This window comes from Aethalodelphis obliquidens, unplaced genomic scaffold (genome assembly GCF_003676395.1).
Source record: "Aethalodelphis obliquidens isolate GAN/ISIS:26980383/991018 unplaced genomic scaffold, ASM367639v1 scaffold27, whole genome shotgun sequence".
Classification (NCBI taxonomy): Eukaryota; Metazoa; Chordata; class Mammalia; order Artiodactyla; family Delphinidae; genus Aethalodelphis; species Aethalodelphis obliquidens.
Genome location: NW_020837971.1, coordinates 10,707,021 through 10,719,690, shown reverse-complemented (window position 1 = coordinate 10,719,690; position 12,670 = coordinate 10,707,021). Strand labels below are relative to the sequence as shown.

Genomic DNA, 12,670 nt, shown 5'->3' with positions numbered 1-12,670 from the left:
GTTAAAGCACTTGGTTTAATATCCCCAATTGAAATAATGAACTTGGATTTTTTTTATTAAGCAGTCATTTGTTTAATGCTGTGCTAGGTATTGATGACTGTATAAAGACAATTTAATAATTTAATGATTGGAAATCTAGACTTCAGAGTTAGATTATTTCAGTTTGAATCACCGCTCCACCATGGATTATTGGCAAGAGATTGGGAGGTTATTTAACCTCTCTGCTCAGTTTTCTCCTCTGTAAAATAAGAATGATAAAAGTACCTTCCTCATAGGGTTATTATGAGCATTAAATGACTTAATATATATAAAGCACGTAGAACAGCTCCTGGCCCATAATAAGTGCTATATTTTTGGCTATTATTAGACACTGTATCTTACCGACAAAAATAATAACAGAGATGAGAATAACAATGTATTCTGGTGTTATTTTGATGGCAGTGTAGGTACAAAGGAAGAGTGGCCAATTTGTATATGAGCTAGAAAGTTTATACTAACTTATTTGAAATCAGAATTAATCCACCAGCCAAGAATAGCTATGTATTACCACCCAAAGAAATGTAAGGAAGCTATTAATCTGTTCTGGCTTTCTAGGTCTGGACTGATGCAGTGTCCTGTGGTAGAATATGATTGACTAGGGCCATGGATCCCTTTGACTCTATCAGTCAGTACAAGTAGCAGCTTGAGGGCAGTGGCCTAGGAAGGGGTCACAGGCTCTCGGCTCCACATGGTTCACTCGGGGGCCAACTTCTCCAGCCCAGTCCGGCTGTCTGAAGAGTGCTGTCCTCACTCTTCTCAGAAGCACAGCAATCTGTGCTGACCTTTTCCATTGCACCTCCCTATCCTTTTCCCCAGATTTATTTCTCCCGGGGGAGAGATTAGGAAGAATAAAAGAATTGCACAACTTTTCCCATTTCTGCCTTTGCTAAAATTATACCGATGTACTGGCCACAAAACACCAGCAACTCAAAAACGGGAGTCTGCCAGGAGTCGTTGCTGGGATAGAGAACACACACTAGGACCAGTTGGAAAGGCAGGGCAAGAATAAGGCAAACCAGAGTCAGAGACGATCTGTCAGTACGGAAATTGCTAGGAGCTGACTAGGAATGAATACCTGAAAGCAGAGACAAGAAAGAAAGAAAGGAAGGGAGGGAGGAAGGAAGGAAAAAGAAGGAACCAGCAGAGGCAAAAGGTGGCAGTGGAAGAATTATAGAACTATTTCCAGGTAATATTTTAGGAAATAGAATCATCTTTTTAAAAAATAGAATCAGGCTACATTCACAGTTATCCTGTGGGACTTCCTAAAGATACCAATTAACTGGGTTTGACAGAAAATTTTTTTTCATGCTATTTACTTTGGGAAAGAAAGTTATAGACTCCCAAGAAAGAATTAAAGACATGCTAGTATTCTCAAGGGAGAGAGAAATGCTCAGGTTGGTTGGTTGGTTTGTTTTACCTAAATGCAATTAACTGCTTATAGCAAAGACAATCCATGTAGAGAAACCCAAAGAACCATGAGGTTGAGTCAAGCAGCATGGTGAGGTGGTGGGTGTCTGGAGGCAGGATAAAAGACCCTCGTAGATGGAGGGTAGAGCTGTATCTGTCTCTTGGCTCAAGTGGACACCTGGAGCTTGTCTCTTTAGTACCACCCATGTACAGTCACAGATGTGTTCGCCTTCCAACCTCATACATTCTTGATGTCAAGGATCCAACCTCTTTTTAAAAAAGCCTTACGGCTATCTTGGGCCATTGGAAATAGGGAAGTTCTGTTAAGGACAGTTCAGATAGGACTGTGCAGTCTTGGGACACAGGCGTTCTTCCTGCCAAATGATCAACAGGAGACAGGCGGACATCTCCAGATGGGAGCTTTCCCTGTATGATAACCAGAAGAACAACCAAGGTACTCCTCTAGAGAGGTGTGTGGAGCTGTCCCAAATGCAGTGGACTCTGCAGTTACTGCCTCGGCTCACATAAACAGTGATCTGTTTGGCAGAGGCCATGCCAGCTCCCAACTCGTAAGTATCTGGTCCCCTTCAGGTGCATCCCCTGAGCAGAGCTGCACTGTCCTCCTCCCAGGTCATGCTTCCCCCCTATTCCAGCCCATCTTCCCTCATGGGGTGATAGTGGTCTTGTTTTTCATCTTTTCCCCTTCTAAGCTCTGACTAATGTCACAAACTTTATTCTTGATTCCTTCAGGACTTAGTTCTTTTTACTCTCAAAGTTCATGTTGACAGTGTTCTTTGGGGAAAAAAACCAAAACAAAACCTTGATTTCTTTGCCATTTTTCAGGCCAGCTGACTGACACTTGTGCTTTTTTAAAATTTTATTTTATTTATTTATTTTTGGCTGCGTTGGGTCTTTGTTGCTGTGCACGGGCTTCTCATTGCGGTGGCTTCTCTTGTTGCAGAGCATGGGCTCTAGGCACACGGGCTTCAGTAGTTGTGGCTCACGGGCTCTAGAGCACAGGCTCAGTAGTTGTGGTGCATGGGCTCAGTAGTTGTGGCTCGTGGGATCTAGAGCACAGGCTCAGTAGTTGTGGTGCACTGGCTTAGTTGCTCCGCGGCATGTGAGATCTTCCTGGACCAGGGCTCGAACCCATGTCCTCTGCATTGGCAGGCAGATTCTTAACCACTGCCCCACCAGGGAAGCCCCTGACCTTGTGCTTGATCTTCATTTCTGTTCTCTAACTCTATGCCCACATTCCCCCCCTCCCCCCACCACCCACAAAGCCTACCTCCAGATATATCAGAACATGTGCTGCCTTTGGTCTTTTTCACACAGCTCACTTTGCACACATATACTGAGATCAAGAGACCTTCAAGCAGGAACCTGATAAAAACAACCTCCCATCAGAAGTTCAGGCATGGCCTCCCTAGAAAATAGCTCCTGGGGCAGACAACCATGTAGGGTTCAAGGAAGTTACATATGTTTACAATTCAAGTTTTTGAATTTATAACAAATTCAACAAACAAATATAACATACCCATGTGTTTCAACCTCTATCTTAATTATCCTGTGTCTTTGCCCTTCTTTAGTTCCAACCCCAATTCAAAAGAAGTAAGACAGATTCTCCTACAACAGATCCCAAAACTGCCATGGCACTCCAAATTTTTGATAGAGTCAACATTTGACGATTTAGAGAATTTAAGAAGTAGAGAATGACAGCACTATTCACAATAGACAAAACATGGAAACAACCTAAATGTCCATCAACAGTTGAATGGATAAAGAAGATGTGGTACATATATACAATGGAATGCTACTCAGCCATAAAAAAGAACGAAATAATGCCATTTACAGCAAGATGGATGCAACTAGAAATTATATTAAGTGAAGTAAGTCAGAAAGAGAAAGACAAATACCGTATGATATCGCTTATATGTGGAATCTAAAATATGGCACAAATGAACCTATCTACAAAACAGAAACAGACACAGACATAGAGAACAGACTTGTGGTTGCCAAGGGGGAAGGGGTGGGGGAGGGAAGGACTGGGAGTTTGGGATTAGCACATGTAAACTATTTTATATAGAATGGATAAACAACAAGGTCCTATTGTACAGCACAGGGAACTATATTCAATATCCTGTGATAAACCATAATGGAAGAGAATATAAAAGAAGAATGTCTATATGTGTATAACTGAGTCACTTTACTGTACAGCAGAAATTAACACAACATTGTATCAACTATACTTCAATTAAAAAAAAAGAAGTAGAGAATGAGATGAAAGAGTAAACAAGGAGACTTCAAAAGGGCTTGTTCCTACTTAGACGATGAGCGAACAGAATTAGAAGTCCACACATTAGTCATCTCAGATCCATGTTGGAGTGAGTGTGAATGTAGGGAGCAGAGTAAAAGGAATCCTTCCAGCTTTCAAGCCATGGCCTCTCTCTTACTCCTCTCTTTTATTCTCTCTTTTATCAGCCTAAGTGTCCTCAATGACTTCCTTCATGTAGGCAATTAAGAGTCTTAGCAGTTCCTTCTTCATGTCCATGTGGAAAGCAAGTTACAACTAGCAGAACTTGGAGGCCCTGACACTGGCCTATCCACTGAGAAACTGAGCAGGGTCAGAAGTTCTTTAATTCTTCACATCTATGGCCTATGCAAATATTTGAAGTCCCAGCTTTATTTTGTAAACTTTCACTTTTGGAGAATATTTTTAAAGGACTCGATTGCTGTAGATGATTATGGTTTGGTTCATGTCAGGGAGGAAAGTTCTGCCCAGATCATTGCTCTAACTGCTCTGGGGTACAGCTGGAGGCCTCAGTCAGGAAGAGCCTGAAAGCCCTTGTTTTCTTTTTGGTCCACCCCAAGGACCGTTTAGAAATGTGGTGGTTGTGATTTGTCAAATCATTTTGGAAATATTTTTTTAAATTTTAGCTTAGCATTAAATGCACTGCATATGGGAAACCCTGATCTGTGAGCTCAATGGATATATGCTTTTCCAAAAGAAGTGGGAAAAATTCATTAGCACATACCTCCTTTTGATGTTGACCCAATCTGGGCATGGTATAACACATCCTGTATTTAGACCAGTGATGTTTATACAAGCTACTGACCATTTACTGAGTTCATTTACTCAGCTAATAGCAAAGTCCAGATTCAAGTGAGGGCACTTGTTTCAATACATTAAACACTAAGGTTACAATGTGTTTACATTCCCCTTATAAACTAATCTGAAGGTATTTCTTAAGCAAACATTTGAAGTTTCATATTTGTAAATTAAGATGTACCTAGAAAAGGAGTGAAACATATCATAAAAGCATTCCTAGGGGACTTCTCTGGTGGTCCAGTGGTAAAGAATCCACCTTGCTAGGCAGGGGATGCAGGTTCAATCCCTGGTCAGGGGACTAAGGCCCCACATGCTGCACCGGTGCAACCAATAAGTAAGTAAGTAAATAAATAAATGAAAAAAACTGTTTCTAGAATTTTGGAATGGAAGAGAATCTTCTAAATAAAGAAATTGAACCCTAAAAAGAGGTTAGACTAAAGTAATATGTTCAGCAACATCATAGGTATCAAACAGTAGAATGCATTCTGATTTCTATTTTTTCCTCTTTAAATTATGAAATATTTTGAACACATAGAAAAGAATGGAGAAGAGCATGGTTCAAAATCTTGATGTAAAGTTTTACCATATTATAGTCAACAACTATTTAATCTGAATTTTAAAGCCCTGTACACTCCTCACTGATCCTATTTCTCTGTCGCCTTCCTCATTTGCTGTTCACATTTCCATGTTTTAATGTTTTTAAATCATATTTTATCCCTGTGCATATGTGTAATATATTTTGTGAATTTAAAATTTTTTTCTGTTTATAATTTTTTTTTTTTTTTTTTTTTTTTTGCGGTATGTGGGCCTCTCACTGTCGTGGCCTCTCCCATTGCGGATCACAGGCTCTGGACGCACAGGCTCAGCAGCCATGGCTCACGGGCCCAGCCGCTCCGCGGCATGTGGGATCCTCCCGGACCAGGGCACGAACCCGTGTCCCCTGCATCGGCAGGCGGACTCTCAACCACTGCACCACCAGGGAAGCCCTCTGTTTGTAATTTTTATCTTCATATTTTCTGCAATGTTGGAATTCTATATAATGAAGAATATAAAAAATAATGCTGAAGAACATACACAGACTACAAAATATTTGCTAAAGATATATCTGACGAAGGACTATTATTCAAAATATACAACGAACTCTTAAAACAACAATAAAGAAAACAACTTGATTTGAAAATGGGCCAAAGACATCTATGGACACCTCACCAAAGAATATGTACAGATGGCAAATAAGCACATGAAAAGATGCTCTACATCATATGTCATCAGGCAAATGCAAATTATAACAACAATGAGATACTGCTGCACAGTTGCACACCATGGGCAATATCCAGAACACTGACATCACCACATGCTGGTGAGGATGTGGAGCAACAGGAATTCTCATTCATTGCTGGAGGGATTGCCAAATTGTATAGCCACTGCGGAAGACAGTTTGGTGCTTTTTTGTAAAGCTAAACATACTCCTACCATAGGCTCCAATAATCGCACTTCTTGGTATTTACCCAAAGGAGTTGAAAACTTATGTACACACAAAAACCTGCACATAGATGTTTATGGAAGCTTGGTTTATGATTTTCAAAACTGGAGAACAATCAAGATGTCCTTCTGTGGGTCAATGAATAAATAAATGTGGTACATTCAAACAATGGAATATTATTCAGCACTAAAAAGAAATGCACTATCAAGCTATGAAAAGATATGGAGGAACCTTAAATGAATATTATTAAGTGAAAGAGGCCAATCTGAAAAGGCTACATACTGTATTATTCCAACTATATGACATGCTGGAAAAGGCAAAACTATGGAGACAGTAAGTAAAAAGATCAGTGGTTGCCAGGGCTTGGCGGGTGAGAGGATGCACAGGCAGAGCACAGGAGATTTTTAGGGCAGTGAAAATATTCTGTATGTTACATCGTGGATACATGTCATTATACATTTGTCCAAATCTGTAGAATGTAAAACACCAAGAGTGAACCATAATGTAAACTATGGACTTTGGGTGATTATAATGTGTCAGTGTAGGCGCATCAATTGTAACAAATGGACCAATTTGGTGGGGAATGCTGATAATGGGAGAGGCTCTCTATGTGGAGGGGCAAACAGTATATGGAAACCTCTGTACCTTCCCCTCAATTTTGCTGTGAACCTAAAACTGCTCTAAAAATATAAAGTCTTCATTTTTAAAAAGTTAAGTCTGATTAGCAAAAAGAAAAAACTGATAATCAGACTGACATTATATTGAAGTATTAATGATGTATAAATCACTTATCACTTTTATTTTCTGGCATGAGCTACTAGGTAGATAAGATATAAGATATGATCCCAAGATATGAGATTTCCAATAAGTGAATATGAACATCAACATTTAAGAGATAGGGCTTCTCTGGTGGCGCAGTGGTTGAGAGTCCACCTGCCGATGCAGGGGACACGGGTTCGTGCCCCGGTCCGGGAGGATCCCACATGCCGCGGAGCGGCTGGGCCCGTGAGCCATGGCCGCTGAGCCTGCGCGTCCGGAGCCTGTGCTCCGCAACGGGAGAGGCCGCAACAGTGAGAGGCCCACATACAGCAAAAAAAAAAAAAAAAAAAAGATGGATGAAACAGCCTACAAAAAACAACAGAAGCGCAGAAGGAGAATGGAAGAATGTGATGTTATCATAGAGCGTCATCAAAGTATTGGAGTAGTTAACAGTGTCAAAAGTGACAGACAATATATTAGGGACTATTACGAGTACATTGAGTTTTCACATAGGAAGGAATGAAGGGAACTGAAGAATGAATTTTACCATAAGACATGCAAACATTCAACCCTTTGCTCAACCCACAGACCCAAAGACACACAATTAAGTTCTTTCAATTAGGGAAAGTTATGTGAGAGTATCTAGAATAAAAGAATTGCAGATTTTATAATTCTTCACATGAAGAATAATCCCTATAAAATGGTTCGGAGTAGAATTTTTTTCTTGATTTTATTTCATCTATAAGAATATCACTTTAAAACATTGTTTATCAAAACTGACACTGTAAAATCCTCACCCACTAATGTTATGTTGCCTTCTCCAAAAGAGACTTAAGAATTTGGGTTTGGAGCCATTTGGAATGCCCTCATCAGCGCTTATTAGCTGTGTAACATTGGCCAAATTATTTAACCACAATGAGCTTCAGTTTTATCTTTCTTAAGTGGAAGTGATTGGGTTTTTTGAGGATAAGTTAGATACTGCATGTGGTAAATGCTTAACGAGTTGCAATAATGCTAAGGCTCTCATAACATATTTTAAGATACTCTTCCTCTCAAGTCTTTTGTCTTTGAAAAGTACCTTGTAACTTATTCTCTGATTTACTTGCATTTATTTATAACTGCTATTAGTGTAAACAATGTGATATTCCTTGACAAAATTGAGCCCTTGCCCTTCACAGAACTTTTAAATTTTTAATCCTCACCTCTGAGTGGTATATTGCTCTAGTAACATGCTACATTAATTAACTGAAGGACAAAATCATGATAACCTGAACAGACGCAGAAAATGTATATAATAAAATTCGACATTCATTTATGACGAAAAAAACCCAAATACTCTTAGCAAACCAGGTTAGAACAGATATTCAATAATCTAATAATGAATATGTACAACAAACAAAACAACAAAACTTCAGCAAATATACTTAATGATGAAATAGTGAAATTGTTTTCTTTGGAATTGGGAAGAGGCAAGCATGTTATCATTCCTATTCAACAATTGCTCGAGTTCATAGTAATACAGCAAGGCAACAAAAAACACATGAAAGCCATAAGGTTTAGAAATGACAAAATAAAAGTAAACTTCTATTTGCAGATACTACAATTATATATAAAATATTTTAAAATAATTTACATTTAAATCATGAGACTTAAAGAATGTTTTGCAAGACTGCTGTACATGAAATCAATATTTAAAAATCCGTTCATTTCTATATATTAAAAAGTGTTAGGAAATGAAATTTAGTGTACGCTCTTATAATAGCATCATAGTGTTATACACCTAGGAATAAATCTAAATAAACTTCTGCTAGACTTCTACACAAAAAACTGCAAACACGAAGAGAAATTAAAGAAAATCTAAATCGTGTTATATAATATGAATGGATTGGAAAACTCAGTCTTATACCAATTGTCAATGAAACCCTGCACTCTAAACTCTTATGGATTTTTAAAAATTTAACAAGCTGAGTATAAAGTTTATAAAGAAACACAAAGGACTTAAGGTAGCCAAGACTTTCTTAAAGAAGAAATATGAGCTGAGAAGACTTATTCTCAGATGCCAATTCTTATTATAAAGCCACAGTAATTACGACAGTGTAGTGCTGGGCATGAATAGGCAAATAGATCAATGTAAATCTGAAATAGACCAAAAAAATCAGAAATCATCTGCTCCATATGGGAACAGTTGCCACTGCAAAATACAGCTCTCAGATCTGGCTGGACTCCACACTGCATGGGCAGATTCTTGATTAGAGGGTCTGGGGGCCAGGGGAAGATGTGTTGTGATATGCCACACTTACTTCTGTGTGGTGTGGCCACCCTGCTTCCATTAAATTTTAGTGCCTTTGTCTAGAAACTTAATTCTGTAGCTCATCTGACACTTGTTTCACATGTTTTTGGTATGAAGACCAGTCTGACTAGAATTGGGGACAAATGCCAATATTCTCAAGCAGAGAGGGGTACCACAGTACACCATGTTTAGACACAACAGCCCAATGACAAACTGCTATTGGGTCTTTGGAGAAAATTTTTATGGGCAAGTCGTATCAGTTGAATTTGTCTACTAAACCCCTAATTTCAAATGGTAGGGCTTTGGGGATAAAGAGAGATAATGTGATACGAGCAGTAGATAGATTCCCAGTAGCTCCCAATCCCGGTAGCCAAGTGCTGGTAGTATAAACCAGCCAAGTTACAAGATGATTAAAGTCTTAAAAGGAAGTTGAAATAGCAAAGGGAGGACAGGCTGTGGTCCAAGTGTCACAAGTGGAAGTCCCACCTCTGGGAACCTGGCATGGTAACATTGGAAGAAGGAAAGTCTGAACATCTCCCAAGTGCCTGCCAGACTGGCAGTGGTGACTTTTCAATTAGAAATTAAATAAATGCCAGAAGTGTAGATGTAGGAATATGAGAGAATGGAGTTTCCCTGACCCAACTGTCTGTGTGGGAGGGGATAAAATACAAAGGCTGATTACAAGTCAAGCAAGGTTTTTAGTGCCTGTGTTACTGCTTTTGATTCAGAAAAACTCTGCTTTTACAGGCTGGTTAATCTTTTTTATTCTTACAGATTGCTCTTCTGCCTTCTGAAAAGAGCTAGACCAGACTCTCAATGAACTACTGTATACAATATTCTGAGCTCTCAGAGATTTTTCTTAAAAATTATGTTGAAATGATAATGTCTCAAATAGTTTTATACTTGGAAAGATACTTTTAAAGTAGAGCATTAAGGATACCTAATAGAGACATAGATCATTTATTAGTAAATTATAAAAAATTATTTTGGATATGAATTTTTTAGGGAAAATATTACCTTGTTGGATGAGGACTGAGGAAAAGCAATGGAGAGAAATATGCTGGGGAAAAAATGGACTTAAAAAAGTTTTCCACTAAACAGAAAGTACAGATATCAGCTTCAGGTATAGCTGGATCCAGATGCTCTCACAATATGACCAGAAAACTCTCTGTATTCATCTCTCATCTGTAAGTTTCTTTGCATAATGTTCATTCTCTGAAAGACTCTTCCCACTTAGTGGTAAAGATGGACAGAAATAACTCAATTCCTCATTCTTATCACCTTCACAACTTCACCAAAACAAATGCATCCCTTTTCTGATGGCATTATTAAAAGTCTTTAGATTGTCTCTAGTCCAGACCTGTATGATTGGGGTTGGAGCCAGTCCAACCTAGATCATATACATAAAAATGTGGAAGGGAGTTTCCCCGAAGTGGTGCTGTGCTAATGAACATTTTTTCCACTGCAAAATAATTATTCACTAAATGGAGCTTTGATAAGCATCTATTGCTTAGAAAGTATTTGCCATGCCTCTAACATCACTGGTCTTGCCAACACGCCTGCCTGGCTCTTAGAAGACAGTCGGGTTGTCTTCACTAGTGAAGTCTGCCTCCTTTTTAGGTGTTTACACTTCCAGATGGGCAGAGACCACTGGAACCTGTGGTATACCATGTTTTTTTCCCATGGAAATTTTAGTGATTGAAAACCAATGGTCCATGGCAACAAAAAGAATAAAATACCTAGGAATAAACTTACCTAAGGAGACAAAAGGCCTGTATGCAGAAAACTATAAGACACTGATGAAAGAAATTAAAGATGATACAAACAGATGGAGAGATATACCATGTTCTTGGATTGGAAGAATCAACATTGTGAAAATGACTATACTACCCAAAGCAATCTACAGATACAATGCAATCCCTATCAAACTACCAATGGCATTTTTCACAGAACTAGAACAAAAAATTTCACAATTTGTATGGAAACACAAAAGACCCCAAATAGCCAAAGCTATCTTGAGAAAGAAAAACAGAGCTGGAGGAATCAGGCTCCCTGACCTCAGACTATATTACAAAGCTACAGTAATCAAGACAGTATGGTACTGGCACAAAAACAGAAATATAGATCAATGGAACAGGATAGGAAGCCCAGAAATAAACCCACACACATATGGTCACCTTATCTTTGATAAAGGAGGCAAGAATATACAAAGGAGAAAAGACAGCCTCTTCAATAAGTGGTGCTGGGAAAACTGGACAGCTACATGTAAAGGAATGAAATTAGAACTCTCCCTAACACCATACACAAAAATAAACTCAAAATGGATTCGAGACCTAAATGTAAGGCCCAGACACTATAAAACTCTTAGAGGAAAACATAGGCAGAACACTCTATGACACAGAGCACAGCAAGATCCTTTTTGACCCACCTCCTAGAGAAATGGAAATAAAAACAAAAATAAACAAATGGGACCTAATAAATCTTAAAAGCTTTTGCACAGCAGAGGAAACCATAAACCTTTCTCCCTCAGAATGGGAGAAACTATTTGCAAATGAAGCAACTGACAAAGGATTAATCTCCAAAATTTACAAGCAGCTCAATATCAAGAAAACAAACAACCTAATCCAAAAATGAGCAGAAGACCTAAACAGACATTTCTCCAAAGAAGATATACAGATTGCCAACAAATGAAAGGATGCTCAACATCACTAATCATCTGAGAAATGCAAATCAAATCTACAATGAGGTATCACCTCACACCAGTCAGAATGGCCATCATAAAAAAATCTACAAACAATAAATGCTGGAGAGGGTGTGGAGAAAAGGGAACCCTCCTGCACTGTTGGTGGGAATGTAAGTTGGTACAGCCACTATGGAGAACAGTATGGAGGTTCCTGAAAAAACTAAAAATAGAACTACCATATGACCCAGCAATCCCACTACTGAACATATACCCTGAGAAAACCATAATTCAAAAAGAGTCATGTACCACAATGTTCGTTGCAGCTCTATTTACAACAGCCAGGGCATGGAAGCAACCTAAATGTCCATGACAGATGAATGGATAAAGAAGATGTGGTACATATATGCAAATATTACTCAGCCATAAAAAGAAATGAAATTGTGTTATTTGTAGTGAGGTGGATGGGCCTAGAGTCTGTCATACAGAGTGAAGTAAGTCAGAAAAAGAAAAACAAATACCGTATGCTAACACACATATATGGAATTAAAAAAAAAAAAAGGTTCTGAAGAACCTAGGGGCAGGACAGGAATAAAGACGCAGACGTAGACAATGGACTTGAGGACATGGGGAGGGGGAAGGGTAAGCTGGGACGAAGTGAAAGAGTGGCATGGACATATAGACACTACCAAGTGTAAAATAGATAGCTAGTGGGAAGCAGCCGCATAGCACAGGGAGATCAGCTCGGTGCTTTGTGTCCACCTAGAGGGGTGGGATAGGGAGGGGATATGGGGATATATGTATATGTATAACTGATTCACTTTGTTATAAAGCAGCAACTAACACAACATTTAAAGCAATTATACTCCAATAAAGATGTTAAAAAGAATAACCAGTGGTATT

At 38.8% G+C, this 12,670-nt stretch overlaps 1 long non-coding RNA gene across 1 annotated transcript in view; it reads left to right on the top strand.

Annotated features, from left to right (window-relative positions):
* LOC113629485 (uncharacterized) overlaps nt 1–12,670 on the top strand; it is a 92,190-nt gene that overhangs the window by 66,574 nt on the left and 12,946 nt on the right. The gene's annotated exons all lie outside the window — the stretch shown is intronic.